This window comes from Aquarana catesbeiana, linkage group LG03 (assembly GCF_042186555.1).
Source record: "Aquarana catesbeiana isolate 2022-GZ linkage group LG03, ASM4218655v1, whole genome shotgun sequence".
NCBI classification, from domain to species: Eukaryota; Metazoa; Chordata; class Amphibia; order Anura; family Ranidae; genus Aquarana; species Aquarana catesbeiana.
Window position 1 is genome coordinate 393,039,580 of NC_133326.1, and position 19,973 is coordinate 393,059,552.

Consider the following 19,973-nt stretch of genomic DNA (forward strand, 5'->3'; position numbering starts at 1 on the left):
GAACAGATCCAGTCTATGGGTGTTTCCATACAAATGTATTTGCAGTTACTTAGTTAATTGTCCCCTAGATGGCATTTTACCATCTGCACACTCGTCTGTTGCATTATCATACTGGCATCTGCATTTTTGGTAATTTGATGTTATAACATTCTTTTTTTATTATTTTGTTATTATCTTTTTCGTTTTATAGTTACATTTTTCGTGGGTTTTCTGTATCTAATTTCACTGGTTTCTCTTTCTTTTTTTCTTCAGTGTCATCCATGCTGGTTTTGTGTTCTATCTTTCTCCCTAGTATTCATTTTCTTCCTCCTCCCCTCTAGCAGGATTTACTTCACACCCCCTATTGACACCGCGGCTTAGTTCTGACAGCGCCAAAGAGGGCAGCGACGTGATGACGTAGGTCTCCATGGAAACACAATGCAAGCGACGCAGGTGCGCACCAGCGGTGATTTCCTGTTTATCTTAATCACTGCTGGGTCACTTTGTACGCATGCGCCGGCGTCATATACCGGCCCTATATATACAGCGAGCCAGTCTGCCATTTCTGTCCAGGCATGCATCCAGGCACCACACGCTATACGGTTTATAGCTAAAGCCACAGGTAGGCTCTATTTCCTTGGGACACATATGCTCTCTTACTTTGTTTCATTTCATTAGATTGACTGCTCATATGTTTGTACACAAATAGGACTCGTCTGTGGTGGGACATTTGGACATTCATTCCTGGGCTATTTAGCCTACATTACTGGTCTCAGCAAACTGGTTGTCCCACTTTTTCAGTTGTGAAGCTTATGGGCTTAGAGCATATAATAGGTATCTATCTCCTTCCTACTTCCCCCCACTAGTGTATGTTAAGGACCACTTCTCATTTGTTGGTTTGTTTCAGACCTATAATCCAGAGGGGACCCTGGTTCAGCTTTTTCCCCTCTTTCCATCACAGGGTTTTTCATTTTCTTTTTCCTTTTTCCTTTATATTTTAGATTTCCTTGGTGATCCCTTGCATATCCAATGCACTTTTTTCACTCTGCTCCACCCATAGCCTTTTCCGTATTGGTTTTTTCTGCTTGGTGGTTCCTGGTCAAATTAAACACACCTGTCCAGTCCTTCTCTATACTTTATAACGATTTAGTTTGAAGTAATTCTCGAAATCTTTAATTCTTTTTATTATTATGCACATGTCACTGATATTTTGCACCTTAGGATTGTGCCCCACATACACAATATTCTTAACCTGTGTACGTTACAATATCAATATGGACTCTTCGGTCCCTAGTGCCTGCTCACATGGAATCATCACACTGGATATGTTCATGGGCCATTTTTGCATTTTCAGTTTGTTTCCTTGTTGGTCAGCACCCCTCAGATATAGGTCTATGCACCTTTAGGCTTGTACATTTTTTTGATCTAATTACAGCCTTTTCTTTTTGTATTACTCCTCTTGCTCTGTTTGTATGCATTGTTTGACATATTTACGCTCTGCTTGTATGTGTTATCTGACATATCTTTTTGTAATTTTAGAATATATTTGAATGCTAAAAATTGTTTGAACCCCTGACCCCTGATGAAGGTATTTGAACATCTCATACTGGAAATGCATCGGGCATCTGGGCATTCATATTTCACACTACCATGTGCATAACATTTTTATGATATTCCATGTTATTTATGTTGTGCATCTTTGTTATTTGTGGATTTATTACGTCTTTTCATTATTAAAGTTTTCATTTTACTAATTTTCTGAGTGGGTGGTCTATTCAAAGTCCCAAGTTAGGGGGTTACCACTTCTTTGTTTCCATGTATTTACAATACGCACATGAGCCACACGGAAATGTTCCCATTGTTTTACACGGGTCTCCCCTCACCATCATCTGAAATTCGCTTTTTACTAAGAGATCATTGAGAGATTTAGCACGTCTATATGTGATAGTTGGAGCCGGTGGCACGTAAGGTCCCACCATGGGGTCGGATGTCAAAAGGTGCCAGTATTTCCTACAAATCTGAATAATAGATCTGTGGTCGCTAGAATAAGTAGTAATAATACGGCTATGAGTCTCTGAGGGTTTCTTTTTAGTGATCAACAAGTTGTGTCTGTTTTTGTCTTCTGCATGTTTAAAGGCCTTTTTCAGGCTTTTGTGGCTGTATCCTCTTTCCAAAAGACGTCGCTTGAGGTTGTTTGCCTCACGTCTGAAATTTCAAAAGGTGCCAGTATTTCCTACAGATCTGAATAATAGATCTGTGGTCGCTAGAATAAGTAGTAATAATACGGCTATGAGTCTCTGAGGGTTTCTTTTTAGTGATCAACAAGGCGTGTCTGTTTTTGTCTTCTGCATGTTTAAAGGCCTTTTTCAGGCTTTTGTGGCTGTATCCTCTTTCCAAAAGACGTTGCTTGAGGTTGTTTGCCTCATGTCTGAAATCTAAATAATTGGAGCAGTTGCGCTTGATTCGTAAGTATTGTCCATATGGGATGGATTCAATCAAGGGTCTGGGGTGGAAACTGGAGGAGTGAAGAATAGTGTTGAGTGCAGTAGTTTTCCTGTATAGTTTGCAGGACAGCATATTCATGTCACTTTTGAATATTTCAACATCCAAAAATGTAATTTTGGATGGATCAGAAATCATAGTAAATTTAGGATTGAAATCATTTATATTTAAAGCCATTAAACATTCATCCAATTGGACTTCGCCCCATCTGCCAAATGAAAGATCAAATGGATCTTTATCAGAAAACGTGAGCATAGTAGGAGACAGGGCTGCCCTCTTTTGCCAGTACTTTTCATTCTTTCGCTTGAACCATTCATCAGTAGGGTAATAGCCGAAAGAACAATCCAGGGGTTTAAGGTAGCCAACAGAGTTCAAGGTAGCTTACTCAGAGGACCTACTGTTCTTTCTAACAAACCCATATACCTGAAGGAATTTTTCAAATATGGCTTCATATTCAATTTAAAAATAAACTACACAAAATCTGAATGAATATCACTATCCCAGAGGCTGCCCTTAAAAATATACAAGACAATAGCCCCTTTAAATGGAAAGCTTCAGCACTTAAATATCTTGGGATTTGACTGACCCCACGACTCTCTCAAATATATGAACATAACTTCTTATCTCTTCTTAAAGAAATAGAGAAAGATCTACAAACCTGACTCCCGAAACACTTCTCTTGGTTTGGTCAAGATGCCATTTGCAAAATGTCTATCCTACCCAGACTTCTTTAACTATTTTGAACCCTGTCTATAAAATACCTCAAAGCATTTTTAAGGCCTTAAACTCGATCCAACGTAAATTCCTTTGGCCACACAAAAGACCCCAAATCAAATTTAGCTTGCTGACCAGACCAAAGGAAAAGGGTGGGATGGGCATACCAGACCTCTGTAACTATTACTTTGCCTCACATGTAACAAGAATTATTGACTGGCACTGTCACCAAGACCTCAATGATTGGGTACCCCTAGAAGCCGAACTGAGCCCCATACCCTTAAAATTCTCCCCCTGGATCCCTTGGACAAGCTATTTGTGAATCCTGAAATCACGCACTTTGATAGGAACCACTTAAACAATATTTCATCTCTTAACCAAACAAACTGAAATATCTATATCACTAAGCCTGCTTGCACAGTTAAAGAACAACCCTGACTTCCCAATGGTTTGGGAACCATTTACTGCAAACCCCCGACTCAGACAAACCTCTCCTAGCAAAAAAATGCTTTTAGAACAATCTGGTCAAGGAATTCAGTATGCTCAAGAAAGACAATATTCCACCCCTACCCCTTTGGACCTACTTCTAGGTCCATGGCTATGTCAATAATAATCTCTGTAAGGGCAACTTCAGTAGACCATTAACTGAGTTGGAGTCAGTGTGCTTGGAGGGCGAACAAATTCAAAAAGCCACTTCAGTTTCGTATGCTTGGATACAGAAATCAAATGAGCCATCCGTGGACAGATTCAGAGAGAGCTGGTCGGAGGACCTACATATGGTAATAACAGACAGTCAATGGCAAAGGGCTTGTATATTTTCCCACAAATGTTCTCTTAGTAGTAGAATGCAAGAAATAGCATTCAAAATACTCACTCAATGGTATGCCACCCCAGCCAAGCTGCATACACGGTTTCCTCAGACCTCTGACATGTGCTGGCGATGCCAGAAAGACAAAGATACCCTTTTCCACATCTGGTGGCAATGTGCCTTAATCTCCCCATTCTGGATGTAGGTTAAGGAGATCATTTGTCATATCACAGAGACTAACCTGCATCTTGATGCGGCTTGCAGTCTGCTCCATATCACAAATTTCTCATTCAGAAATTACTAAATCTTTGTCTAAATATTTACTGAATGCGGCCAAATCTCTCATTCTGCTGTTCTGGAGATCAAACAGTATACCATCCATTCGGGATTGGTTACATAGGATCAAAGACATCTGCGATATGGAGGAGACTATTGCCCAATCAAATGATAGACATGAACGCTACCATAAAACATGGTCTCCTTGGTTCGCCTTTAAATACTCACAGGAGTATGAGAGGTTGAAATCTGTAGTTAGACTGAATGGGGAACTTACCTCCCAAATGAGCCTCGACCTGGACCTGAATTATTGTAAAAGTCAAATCAATCTAGAGCTCACCTTAAAATATGAATTTATGTTATATCATAAAAACTCATCATGACTGTTTGTTACTTTCCTAAAGATTGAATTACATATAATATGTTACACTCTCTGGCTATTCATAACTTTACCCCTAATCCCCCTCATCCCATCCTCCCCCCCCCCCATCCTCCCAGTCTCTTACTATCACTTTTCCTGCCTCTATTCTTTTATTCTCCTTTTTTAAGTTCTTAAGAAGCTCCCGGATATGGGTATGACCATGTGCGGACACCTATATTAAGGTACCGGCTGATAGATAAAGCTGACCTCTCATGGTCTATTGTTCAAGTAATGTTTTCTGCATTATACTCAATTTTGTCTTAGCTTTTATATTTAACTTGTAAACAGTATACTGTATATGTACACATTTATTTCTATCAATAAAAAACTTTAATGAGAAGAAAAAGGACCATTATGGAACAAACTCTCAAATATACTGATCTGAGGTACAACATGCTACCCAGACGTTAAACTATTAATTTTAAAACTGGACTGCAGTGAAACAAGTTGCCTTACTGTGCCTGACTTCAGTAATTTCTGAACAATTATACAGATATATGTAGTAAAAAGTCAAAACTTTTGCTTTCCGTACTTGTTTCAGGCCAGTGTCACAGAATGTATTGAAGGCAATAGACTAGTATAATAAGCATGGCAATTACCTTTTTTAGGAAAAAAAAAGCAAAGCAATGATGGGTTCTAAATGGTATCAATACAGATCCCCTTTATTGTTGCATTTCCTTCAGTTTCATATTTAGTTTCTCTGTAATCCAAAGGTCCCTCCTAACATATAAATTTTAGCTTTGGATAACTGGAAAAGTTAACCTCACCCCCTCCCTCAAAAATTAACATAAAAAATTTAAATATTAAAATAAAGCAACTGAACATAACGAAGGAACACAATGTGATCTTTGTATGTTTATTGTGGAATATATGACAGTGCCAACTAGAAGTAATGTTTGCCTATTGCTATTTTGGCCAAATATAAAATTTTCTTCAACTTACAGTATGCCGCATACACATGATCGGAATTTTCGTTGGAAAAGCCTTGGATGGTTTTTCTGACGGAATTCCGCTCAAGCTTGTCTTGCATACACACGGTCACACCAAATTCCAACTGTCAAGAACGTGGTGATGTACAACACGTACGATGGCACTATAAATGGGAAGTTCAATACCCAATGCACCACCCTTTGGGCTCCTTCTGCTAATCTCGTGTTTATCTCCTGTTAGTAGAAGTTTGGTGAGAGACAATTCGTGTTTTTCAGCCTCATGCTTTTTAGATTGTTACTGCTCTTCAGTTTGTGCTTGTGGGTTTGTATCTGGTTTTCAGTGTGTGTAGTCAGTACGTATCTGTTTTTCAGTGCATTCTTGTCCACTCCTTTCTGATTTTCAGCTCGCTTTTCACAGGCCTTTCTGTTCTTCAGTGCGTTCTGTTAGTTCGTTCAGACCAGCTGACCGTTTTGAAGCCATGTTGCAGTTACGTACTCATCGTAGAGTTCGTGCTGTGCGGGGGCTTGGTGTTGGGGTTCTTGCTTTGACCAAAGCCCAGTCCATGAACAGGGCGGGGAGGTGTTCATGGACAAAGAATTGGTTACTCCAGCATGACCAATTCTCTCATATGCCTTTGCTGTGGGAGATCCAGGAGAATAACCCTGATGATCGCAGGAATTTTCTCTGGATGATGGACTCCGTTTTTCACTGTCTGTTGGCTTTGCTGTCCCCTTATATTATGAAGCAGGATACCTGCATGCAGCAAGCCATCACTCTGGAGCAGAGGCTAGTCACCACGTTGCGGTACTTGACGACAAGGAGAAGTCTACAGGACCTCAAGTTCTCTACAGACATCTCTCCCCAGGCTCTGGGGATCATTATTCCAGATACCTGTTCTGCCATCATTCAGGTCCTGCAGAAGGACTATATTAGGGTAAGTTTTCTCCTTTAACATCACATTCTATGTATTTAATGTATGCTAATGTATTGTATTTCTTTCATCATTCCATAATTACCATGATTGTAATATGCTGTGAATGTCCCCTTTGTGCCCATGCATGCTGTAAGCTTGTAATGCTCCTTTTTGGCCTACATACATATTTGCCTTCACTAACCTCCCCAGCATGTTATCCTGGGCCCATACACACCTAGCCTAGTCACTTAACAATGTATTTTGTCAGCTCTATTGTAGTGCTTTATCCTAAACACCCCCTAAAATGTGTCCAAATGTTATTGTTGTCCTTAAATTCAGGCAGAGTGCCAGAGGTATTGTGTTGATGGCGGTGATGGCGGTGGTGTCGGTGACATATGAATTTTTATATGTGGACGTGGGGAAGAATGGCCGGATGTCGGATGGTGGAGTCTTTGCCCAGACCGAGTTCTACCGACGTCTCCAGAGTGGTGGCTTGGGATTGCCTACCTGCGGAAGAGAACGTTGAAGGACTCCCATTTGTTTTTATCACTGATGAAGCATTTGGTCTGGGTGATCACCTGATGAGGCCATTCCCCCAGAAGACCCTTACCCCAGAGAAGAGGGTTTTTAATTACTGGCTGGCCAGAGCCAGAAGAATCGTGGAGAATGCCTTTGGGATAATGGCCAGCCGGTTCCGCCTAATTCTTATGGCAATTAATATAGCGGAATACAAACTGAACCACATAGTTCTAGCATGCTGCATACTTCACAACTTTTTAAAGAGAAATGCTCCCAATTATGTTGCCTCAGTTAGGCCTGAGGCCGGACTTCCTGAAAATACATTGACGGCCCTGGAAGCTGGCTGTCCTGGCTTGCCCCCCCAAAGGGCCCGTGAAGTGCGGCAAAAATATGCTAATTATTTTATGGGTAGGGGGGCCATTGCTATGCCAGCAAATTTGTAAATATTTTCTATCTGAAAAAAAAAAATATCTGATAAAATCTTGATTTTGATTTACTACCTGTGTTTCTTTAGCTGTCTCCTAGGTTCTCCTAGTGCACTTGTAGTGCCAAGTGGTTTTTCCATTATTAAATAACACCCATTGTCACTGTAAACACCAACTTGATACAAAAACTGGTATTGAGTAGACATGTGCATTCGTTTTCGTCCGAATGCATTTTCGTCCGCATTTCAGGTATTTTCGTTATCGTTTTAACAAACGATAACGAAAGTGCAGAATCCGAAAAACTAAAGATCCGACACAAACAAATGCTTTATTTTCTTTTTCGTTGCTACAACAGTTCAATATAGATAGGAGATTCGACATGATGATGACAATAACAATCTGTGTCGATCAAACCTGTGGTCGAATGTGCCTAACCTTAACTCTATTAGTCCAAGTTTTTTCTACATAGAGAGAAAAGATTTGACATAGAGAGAAAAGGTTCAACGTAGGGGAGAAAAGATTTGATGTAGGGGAGAAAAGATTTGATGTAGGGGAGAAAAGATAAATAAAAATAATTATGATGATGAATGTTATTGGCTGATTGTAACCAAAGAGGAGGAGCAGTAAAATAGCTAGAACTAAGTACACACGTACTTTGGCTTATGGTGTCTGTTGAAAGTTCTAAGAAGATTCGATGGAGCAGGTAAACTATACGGCATCATACAGTTTAGCTGCTCCGTCGAATCTTCTTTGAACATTCAACAGACACCATAAGCCTTCAATGACAGATTCGACCTTAATTTGGATTTTCAGACAAATGCAATTTTTAACGAAAACAAAATAAATAAAAACAAATTTCGGGAGTAACTAAATACATTTATTTTCGGACAAAAACGAAATTCCGAAACGAAATATTTCAGTGTGCACATGTCTAGTACTGAAAGAAGAAGCCACACATTGTTGAGTATAAAACCTTTTACTCTGTGCACATGCATATGCGCGTTATAAAACATTTTTGGGTAAAAAAACAACATCTTTGTTTTATAAAGTTTTACCTTGAAAATTTTTTTTAGTACATAAACAGGCATGTTTCAAAACATAACATACACAACTCAGGAACTTACAAAGTTCAACATTGAAAAACTGAAGGTAATATCAGACATTATAGTGTCAAAAATGTGTTGATCTTGCCTTCATCAGATGGGGTGATGTCACCCCTGTAAAAGCCAAATTTTGAAGATACACACAAATTGGGAGTTAAACTGGGGATTTCCCTCCTGATCCCATGCCTAATGTCAACATGTGTCAACCTACTTTAGTTGTGAGGAAGGGGTTGCACCCATAAAACGCATACATTGATATGCCCTGATGGCAGATAGCACATGTTGACACACTGTGTGCAACTTCAAAATTTGGCTTTTAAAATGCGACCAAAATTTTTCAAAAAAATCTAAAATGGTGGCATCTTGTTGTTATTTAGATTCTCCCTAATACATCAATCATGTTCTTAGGTTTTTGTTCAACCTCATTGGTTTTTTGCTTTATGATGTCTAAATCCCGACTACACCCAATTATTTCCTGGATTAGTATTTGTGCACTTGCACTGGTGAAATGAGGAGCTTGTTCTTCCACAACATGCCAATTTCAACCACTTCTTCCACCTCTCCTCCCTCCACATCCTGAGGTTGTGGTGTCCTCTGTTCCCCTTCTTCAGGAGGGGGGGGGGTTCCTGGTGTCCTCAGATGTCCCAAATCTCTTCTCCCCTATGAGAATGAAACAAAAGGTATACTTAGCACACCGATATTTGAGACCAGAAATAGGAATATGAAACATTGCTTGGAAGTGGGGTACAATTGTCTGTTTTGGCAGAGTTCCAAGCTGAAGACATGATTTTTTCCCTTACCAACGCTGGAATACTTACCTTTTTTGGACAAGTTTCACACATGGAGACACCCCAAGTATCCACTGGAGTACCTGTGTGGGACACCCTAAAAAGTTTGTTCTGGTGTCCCACACAAGTGTTCTGAGTCCAGATGTGTAAACAGCTGCTGAGTGTCCTCTCCTTATGTTACTCTGAATCAAGTTTGCAATTCATTCTAGTTTAAAACACATCTAGACAACAATGTCCTAAACTTCTTTTAATAAAAATTAGCATGACCAAATGTAGTTAACCCTGTATCTGCTAAAAACATTGTATTTAGTTGGCAAACGAATGATGTTTACTTCAACTGATTACTGTGCCCACAAATATGAAAGTAGCCATTTAAAACTGTACAACAGTAAAGAAAAGCACATGGAGCAGCATGCAAGTAATAATAATAATAGGGACATACGACAAATACTTACTTTTTAGAAGCAGTTTCTTGATCCTTCTGCTCCCTAAATTTCAAGTCTGACCAGCGTTTCCTCAATTGATCCTTGGATCGTCGTACCCCAAAATTCCTGTGTAGACTTCTCACTACCTTAGACATGTGCTTGGCCTTTCTTACATTTGGGTTTGGGTAAGGTCCATACTTCCCATCATAGTTGGCCCTCTTCAAGATGTCCACCATCCTCAACATCTCTACAAAGGACATATTTGAGGCCTTAAATCTCCTGCAGGATCGGGACGTTTCTGGCTATGGGCTTTCCTCCTCGTTACTGCTATTATGCACCTGCCGTGTCTCCACCATGTTCTTCTCCCACTGCGATGAACAAGATGGGGCAGGGAATATTCTAGAAAGAACGTCAAGGGTGGGTGACGCGGGCGGAGTTTCACGCATGCGCAGTGTATATAAAGCTAACACGCGTGTGTCTTACCTACATTCTGTGTGCAGAGGAAGGAGGACCGGAAGTGCTGAACGTTCTAACGAAGGTAACATTTTAACTTGGCACATCAGTAGCCTATACTGATTCGAGATTGAGGCCTATATTGGGATAAGATTTGGAGAGTTTAGCCTGATATTGGTGTTTTTGTCTTGTGTTTTGTCTTGCAGCAAATATGAAACAATTCAAAGACCCTGAATTCATGGGCCAGTTCATAGACAGATACAGGGAGAAATTTTTTGAGAAATTTGTGGGAGGTTAAAAACCACTTATATCGAAATAAAGCAGTGGGGAGGCATTGCTGGAGAAACTGCTGCAATTTGTGAAGACGCAGGTCCCCGACACAGACATTAGAGTTTGTGGATAAGAAAATTGGTAGCTTGAGAAGCATGTATAGGAAGGAGCTTAATAAGGTCCAGGCTTCCATGAAATCAGGAGCAGCAGCAAAGGATGTGTATGTACCCAGTCTTTGGTACTACAACAGGATGCAGTTTCTGGAAGACCAGGGAATCACTTTCTACACTTCCGGCCCCCCTTCCATCAACCCTTCCCTCAACCCCAGCTGAGGCTTCCGATGACCAACCTGGGCCTTCCATCCTGAAAGAAGTTGAGGAGCCCAGCTGGAGCCAGGTATAGTATTTTTCAACATATTTATTGTCCGAAAATTACTGTTATTAACTAGATGTTATTATTGATAACAAATTAATGATTTAACAAAAAATGTTTTACATATCAATAGACAGTAGGGGCCAAAAATGATTGTGACAAGAATGAAAAATGCTGGGCTCAGAATGATAGTCTTTTCTATTTATTAACATTCAATTTGCAACAGTCATGAGATGAAAATTGTGTGTGATTGATGAACCAAAAACTAAAACTATGTCCCTTTTTCATACACAGGAAGACCTCAGCCAGGACGAGGCACTGGAATGTGGCAGACAGGAGGAGTCGGGGGTAAGTGTCAGCCAGGAGGTGGGGGTAAGTGTCAGCCAGGAGGTGGCCAGGCCCAGTAGCCTCACCCAATCCCAGGTGCCTCCCCTCAGCCTAACAACAAAAAGGACCAGGAAGGGGAGTAACATGGAGGAGGCAACACTGGGCCTCATTAAGGAGGCTAATGCGGCCCTGAAAACACCCCCCAACGCTGAAGAGGCCTATGGCTGCTATGTAGCTGAAAAATTGCAGCAAATGGAGGAGGGCCAATGCCTCATCTGTGAGAAGATTATTTTTCAGGCCCCTCATAAGGGGTTGAGGGGCCAAATGACTGATAACATGCACCATCCTCCTCCTCCTCCCCCTGCCACAAGTCCACCTCCAGAGCCACAGCCTCCAAGGAAGGCTGCAGGGAAGGCTGCAGGGAAGCGTGGAGGGAAGGCTGCAGGGAAGACATGAAAGTGATGGCCTGGGTTCAGTCTGGTCTGACAGAAAACCCAGGCTGTGGTACTACCACAGCCTGGGGACATATATGTCATCTGCTTCTGTTCCTGATCTCTGGGAGTCCTGGACCAGATTGTGATCTCTATTATATGGACTTCTCAGGCTACCAATTTTTATTTACAAAGAGTTGATGTGTGCCCTGGGGTACAAAGGCTTCGCAAATTCAAGCAGTTTCTCCAGCGTTGCCTTCCTCTTTATTTTGTTATGAGCCAGAATAAATGGAGATTTTTTTTATATGAAAATACTTGCCAATATGTTTTTCTTCAAATAGGACAGTTTGTTTGTGAGTAGGCAGGTACATTTCAAAAATGCAATGTCAAATTAACAAGGGACACCAACCAACCTCCTTGAGCTTTAAAAATACAGGATAATAATGTTGTTGTGGAAACTTGACACACAAAAAAAAAATATGCAGATCACTAGAAAATAAATTAAAAATAATCAAAAAACAGGAGATGACTATAACAAATAATTCTAAACATTATTATGGAGATCTGGAATTAAAAACAAAAAAGATTACTCAGGAGATCACAAATTCATTATTCTAGCATTATAAAGAACAAAGGAATGCGCTGCATTAAAAGATCCAATAATTTGCAGTGTGACGAATGTGCTATCTCCATTACGAACGCTAGTTTTACCAGACCGATCGCTAACGTCTCGTACTTGATTTTGAGCATGCATGTTTTTTTGCATGTCGGAATTGCATACAGATGAATGGCATTTCCGATGAACTTTTTTCGTCGGCAAAATAGAGAACCTGCTCTCAATCTTTTGCTGGCGGAAATGCCGCCAGCAAAAGTCCAATGGAGCATACACGGTCGCAATTTCAGACCAAAAGCTCACATCGGACTTTTGCTGGCAGAATTTCCGATCGTGCGTACGCGGCATTACTGTATTAACCACTTGCCGACCACCTAACGCAGATATACTGCGGCAGAATGGCACGGGGAGGCAAAATCACGTACCTGGTACCCAGTGCCCGAGGAGGTCGGCTTCGTTAGGGGAGCGGTCCAGGCTGAGGGGGAGACCACTCATTCGTGGCCATCCCCTCACGACTGCTCCCCACGAATGAGATTCTTCCTCTGCTGCTGTATAGTAAACAGCGGCAGAGTAAGTGATGTCATCGCTCCTCGGCTCGGTATTTTCCGTTCCGGCGCCGAGGAAAGAAGACATTGATGTGAGTGCACAACACATACACACACAGTAAAACACACCAGGAATACTTTTCACCCCCTATCACCCCCCGATCACCCCCCAATCACCCCCATCACAGTGACACCAAGCAGTTTTTTTTTCTGAATATTGCATTGGTGTCAGTTTGTGACAGTTATGCCCCGTACTCACGGTCGGATTTTCCGATGGAAAATGTCCGATCGGAGCGTGTTGTCGGAAATTCCGACCGTGTGTGGGCTCCATCGGACATTTTCCATTGGATTTTCCGACACACAAAGTTGGAGAGCAGGAGATAAAATTTTCTGACAACAAAATCCGATCGCGTCCATTCCGACCGTTTGTGGCCTGTTCCGACGCACAAAGTGCCACGCATGCTCAGAAGAAATTCCAAGACGGAACAGCTCGTTCTGGTAAACTTAGCGTTCGCAATGGATACAGCACTTTCGTCACGCTGCAATGTTCAAAATGGTTTAATACAGCGCACTCTCTTCTTCTTTATAATGTGACAAGAATTAAGTCGTTTTGCTGCTCATATTCACACACACTTCTCACAAACTTATTTCGTTACTATTTATCGTGATTCCCTCAATATATTTTGATTTCTCACATCTGACAACATATTTTTGTATATTTTTTATATATTTTTTGGCTTTAATGTAGATTCTTTTTTTGTGTTTGTATTTTATTTTTATTTTGTTTGCGATTTTGATTTGTACTCCCGAAAATGTTTGTGTGTGTTTTTTGTGACAAGTTCCCACAACACCATTGATATGTTGTTCTATTTAATCTGTAGGAGATTGTTTGGTGTTGTTGTCTCTTGTTATTTTCACATTGTACTTTAGAAATGTACCTGAATCGTCACCAACAAACTGTCCTTTTTGGATGAAAACACACACAGGAGAGTATAATTTACCTAAAAAATTTTATTAACGGCTCACAACTAAACAAAGAGGGAGGCAACGCTGGAGAAACTGCAGAAGTGGGTGAAGCCTTGTACCCCCAGGGCAGACATCAACTATTTTTAAGCAAAATTGGTGGCCTGAGGAGTCCTTATCTAAGGGAGGGCAGTCTGGTCCAGAAGTCCCAGAGATCATGAACAGCAGCAGATGACATCTGTGTCCCCAGGCTGTGGTCATACGAGAGACTGCATCTTCTGTCAGACCAGACTGAATCCAGGGCCATCACTCTTTGGTCTTCTTTCCATGCCTCCTTCCATGCGGTGGCTGTGGTGTTGGAGTTGTGGCAGCAGAAGGAGGAGGAGGAGGAGGATGGTCCAACTCAACCATGTCGGTCTTGGGTGTTAGTTCCCCACTCACCCCCTTACGTAGGACTTTATAAAGCAGGTCCTCACAGAGCTTGCGTTGACCCTCCTGCATGCCCTGCAATTTGGTGGCAGCCATGCAGGCAAAGGCCTCTTCAGGAGTTGGTAAGGCTCTGAGGGACGCCGAAGCCTCCTGGATCAGCCTGAACACTGAATCCTGCATGGGATTCGGAGTGGCCTTCCTGGCTCGTTTATATGGCAGGCGGAGGGGAGGGACCTGAGACTCAGTCAGGCTGCGACTGGTCCCAGGCTTCTCTTGCCTGACACTTAGCCCCGCCTCCTCCTGGCTGCCACTAATCCCCGCCGCCTCCTGACTGCCACATTCCACAACCTCCTCCTGGCTGAGGTCTTCCTGTGTATGAAAAAGGGACATAGTTTTAGTTTTTTCTTCATCAATCACACACAATTTTCACCTCCTGACTGCTGCAAATTGAATGTTAACAAATATAACAGACTATCCTTCTGAGCCCAGCAGTTTCCATTCTTGTCCCAAATTCGGGTGCCCACTACTGTCTATTGATATGTAAAACACTTTTTTCAATCAGCAATTAGTGATCAATAATAACATCTAGTAAACATCATTTATTTATTGCCCAGAAATCTTTAGAAGAATGCTATACCTGACTCCAGCTGGGCTCCTCCACTTCTTCCTGGCTGTAAGTCCCAGGTTGGACATCGGAAGCCTCAGCTGGGGTGGAAAGAAGCGTGGAAGGAAGAGTGGAGAGGGATTCCCCGACTTCAGTGTGGTCTGACAGAAATCGCAGTCTCTCATAGTACCACAGCCTGGGGACATAAACGTCATCTGCTGCAGCTCCGGACCTCAGGGAATCTGTGACCTTCTTGCGTTCCCTAAGATATGTGCTCCTCAGGCCACCAATTTTGGCTTTTAAATAAGGGATGGTTGCTGTGGGGACCACTGGCTTCACCAACTCCAGCAGTTTCTCCAGCGCTGCCTGCCTCTTCTGTTTGTGATTATAGTGGGGGTGTCTCACTTGCCACAGACAGGGCAGCTCCCTGTATTTGTCTATGAACAGGGGCAGGAAATTGTGGTCGTTGAACCCATCCATTTTCTCTGCAAGACACAACACAAGACAAACCCTAATGTCAGGCAAAACTCCCCTAATCTTGTTACAATATAGGCTTCCATTTCGAAGCAGTATAGGCGCAAGTTTACATCTTACCTTCGTTATCACGATCGGCGTCTCCGATGCTCCTTCCTCCGCTCACAGATCGTACGTAATACACATGTGTGTTACGCTTTATACACACTGCGCATGCGTATAACTCCACCCGCCCCTGACGTTCTTTCTAGTCTATTCCCCGCCCCTTTTCATTCGGCGCAGTGGGGGAAGAGCACATGGCAGATAGACAGCAGGTGCGTGCTAATTGTAGCAACGAGGAGGAGGAGGAGGAAAGGCCGGAGCCTGAAACGTCCCGATCCAGAAGGAGATTTAAGGACTCAAATATGTCCTTTGGGGAGATGTTGGAAATGGTGGACATCCTGAAGAAGTCCGACTATGATGGAAAGTATGGGCCTTACCCCAACCCCAATATCCGAAAGGCCAAGATCATGGCGAAAGTGGTCAGGAGTCTGCACCGGAATTTCGGGGTACGACGATCAAAAGATCAGCTCAGGAACCGGTGGTCGGACTTTAAATTACGAGAACATGAGCAGTACAGAAAGATCCGGAGAGTGCTGCAAAAAAGTAAGTAGTTGTGCTGTGTTCCTATTCTTTTTGTCTTTATTACGTTCGTGCTGCTCCATGTGCTTTTAGGAACTGTTGTACAGTTTAAAATGGCAACTTTCATGTTCATGGGCACATTATTCATTCGGATCAAACATTTTTCGTTCCAACTATAAAATACCATTGTTTAGCCCATATGCATTTGGCCACCATTTTGACGCCCTATACTTGTCTTCATAGAATTGGGTTGTGTAGATGGCTTTGTTACTAGAATGAAAGGCAAACTAGATTCTGTGTAAGGAGAGGACACTGAGCAGCTGTTTACACATCAGGACACTGGAGCACTAGTGTGGGACCCCAGAACACCATTTTTATTAGGGGGGCCACAGAGGTGCTCCAGTGTATACTATAGGGGGGTCTCCATCTGTGAAGCTTGTACTAAACAGGTAAAGTATTGCAGCTTGACAAAGGACACTAAAAAAGCTACATCTTGGAACTCTGCTAAAATTGACAATTGTACCCCACTTCCAAGCAATGTTTCATCTTTATAGTTCTGACATTAAATATCTGTGTGCTAAGTATACCTTTTTTGTTTTACATAGAGGAGAAAAGACTCGGAGGACACCCCTCATCCGAGGAGACCAGAGCCCCCCCCCCTCTGGAAGAAGGGGAAATCCCCCCAACACAAGCTGAGCAGGAGGATGAAGACGTGGTGGAACTAGTCACCACAACAGGTGAGTGTCTGCAACCACAGGCTCAGATAAGAGATGGATGGCGGCATTTTTTTTAAACCAAATTTATTTTGGGGTTCCTCTCTTTTTAGGTGATCGTGATGTTGTGGATCCAGATCCTTTCACATCCGAAAGTGCCCAGATCCTGATCGGGGAGATCATGGGGTGTAATTTACAATTGGAAATCATCAAGCAAAACATCAATGATGTTATTCCAAAATATAAAAACATCATTGATGTTTTGGGGCGAGTTTAAAACCCCTCCAAATCTAAAGTCCTAACTCGCTGGTACCTTGTACCCGCTAGAGTGGCAAAATATTCACCTAATACCTCAACTCTTTGTTTTCGAGGATGCCCAGAAATAGGCACATATTTACACATATGGTGGACGTGCCCAGTAATCCAAACCTTCTGGAAGGAAGTCTTCGTGATTGCATCTAAAATATTTAAAAAAATAATACAACCAGATCCATATTTAACTTTACTTAATCTAAAACTGGAATGGTTAACACTCTCTCAATTCAAACTTATGATCCAACTAATAACGGCTGCAAAACAAACAGTGGCCAAGGCATGGAAATCTCCTACACTGGTACTAGCAGAAACAATTCACAGAATGAATAATACAATGTCCCATGCTAAGATGGTAGCCATCGATCAAAATCAAATTCCAAAATTTGAAAAACTTTGGCATCCTTGGATAAAACAACAGTTCCTGTCAAACTTCAATGACTCTGTCCTGTTGCCATGGTAACAGATTAAATGACTTACAGAGACACCCATTCTAAGGCTTCAAAGAGAACTAAAAAGAATAATAAACTGACTAGCGGGACAACCTTGTGGACCATACCTCTACCTTTCTACCCTTTTTCTTCTTTCTCTTTCCTTTTCTCCACCTTACGATTAAAGCTCATTATCAGAATTTATTTGACCTATATACACTCTACTTGTAAACAATATGTATAGTAGGTATAAATCATTTAAATACCTACAAAAGTAACTAAGGAAATTATATATATCTTTAATTTAGGTTTACGTGAACCAAATGTTTAATATTTGAAATTTCATGATATTTACCTATATAAACCCTACTGTAAAACAATGAGCTTACTTTATAGATCCTTGTAAACTTACTTTATGTATCTTTATAACATTGTATACTCAATAAACTTCTTTTGACAAGGAAAACCCCTCCAAATCAATTTCTTCTTTTGTGTGCTACAATGTGCTAAATCTTTTTGTGATTTTTGACAAAGCCAAATTTGGAGGATGCACACAGTGTGCCAACATGTGCTATCTGCCATCACGGGAGATCAATGGACGCGTTTTGGGGGTGCAACCCCTTCCTCAATAATAAAGTAGCTGAGAGGAAGGGGTTTCTCCCCCAAAACACGTCCCTTGATCCCCCGTGATGGCAGGTCGCACATGTTGACATTGGGAAATTTGTGTGCATCTTCCAAATTTGGCTTTTCCAGGGGTGATTTCCCCCCATCTGAACGCAATATCAAACACAGTGACTAAATACTCATGTCTGATATTGCCTTCAAATTCGACCAAATGTGACGTTTGTAAGTTCAAGATTTGTGTCTTTCTTGTTGGTTTTACACAGGCCTGTTTTCTATAAAATGGACATTTTTATTTTGGATAATGCCACCACAAAAATTGTTATACAACAAACATGTTGGTTTGTTTGAAAAACCTTTGGTAAATGCACATGTGATTGTGCAGGTATTAAAAAGATTGTTAATCAAGAATGTGTGGATTATTGCCTCAACGCTACAACACTTTTGGGGTGATGTAATTGTTGTTTTCTGAGAAAATGGGGGTTATTTCCTAAGGGCAAATCCACTTTGCACTACAAGTGCAGTTTCAGTGCAGTTGCAAGTGCACTTGTAATGAAATGTGTTTTTGCATTTAGTAAATAACAGCCAACAGTGCTTTGTATAAGGTTACACAATCACGCCATTTTCTGCACTCAAAACATTTCTGTCAGGGTCAGCTAAAACGAACACAAGCAGTAAATGTCCACAAAGACTTTCTTTTTGTTTTTTATTATAAAAAGGCTTCACATATTTGCTGGCATATTGATAGCCCCCCTACCCGCAAATAACTCCAGGTAGCGTAACCGTACATCACGGGCACTCAGGGAGGGCAAGCCAGGACGGCCACTTTCAAGCGCCGTCAGTGTGGTTTGATGTATGATTCCGGCCTCAGGCCCAACTGAGCCAGCATAGTTGGCCGAATGTTTCCTTAAAAAGTTATGGAGAACACAGCACGCAAGTATAATATGGTTCAGTTTATACTCTGCCATATGGATGGGTGTCATAAATAGGCGGAACTGGCTGGCCAGGATTCCAAATGTGTTCTCCACCACTCTCCGGGCTCTGGCCAGCCGGTAATTAAAAACCTTCTGTTCCGGGGTGAGGGTCCTCATTGGGAATGGCCGCATCAGGTGGTCCCCCAGCGCAAACGCTTCATCAGCAACAAACACAAATGGGAGTCCTTCAACATTGTCCTCTGGAGCTGGCAAGTCCAAGCTGCCATTCTGGAGACGCCTGTAGAACTCCGTCTGGGCGATGACTCCACCATCGGACATCCGGCCATTCTTCCCCACGTCCACATACAAGAAGTCGTAATTAGCCGACACCACCGCCAACATCACTATACTATTAAACCCCTTGTAATTATAATAGTACGACCCCGAGTTGGGTGGTGGGACAATGTGGACATGTTTCCCATCAATTGCCCCTCCGCAGTTAGGAAAGTCCCACCGCTAGGCAAAGTGGGAGGCCACAGTCTGCCATTCCTGTGGCCTGGAAGGAAACTGTTGAGGAAAAAACAATAAACATTACTATTTTTTCACAGAAACATGGCAAGCAGATTAGACACAAACATTATGGGGCAACCTCCAGATAGGCCAAAGTATAAGGTACACCTATCATATTCCCCCTCCCCCCCTCTCATGGGCCATTTCTAACATTATAGGGGGTGTGTGGAAATCTTAGACAGGTAACCCTCTTCACTTCATTGAGAGATGAATGCCTAAATAATGGGTATTATTTGGAACAGCCCCTCCTTAGTTACACTTTTGGCAGCCCACTGGACAGGTAAGAAGTGTCATAATACAAAGATATAAATACACATTGTACACATTTGAGGACATTTTGACATTCTGCTATTACCTGTCAAGATAATAATAGGACACAAATACTTTAAACAGTACCATTGGAAAGTATACAGGCAGGCCCTTGCACTACATGCTTTGGGGAATTCCTCCATACATCTGACCACAAAAGAGGTGGGTATAGTGTGTATGGGTTTGGCAAAGTCAGCA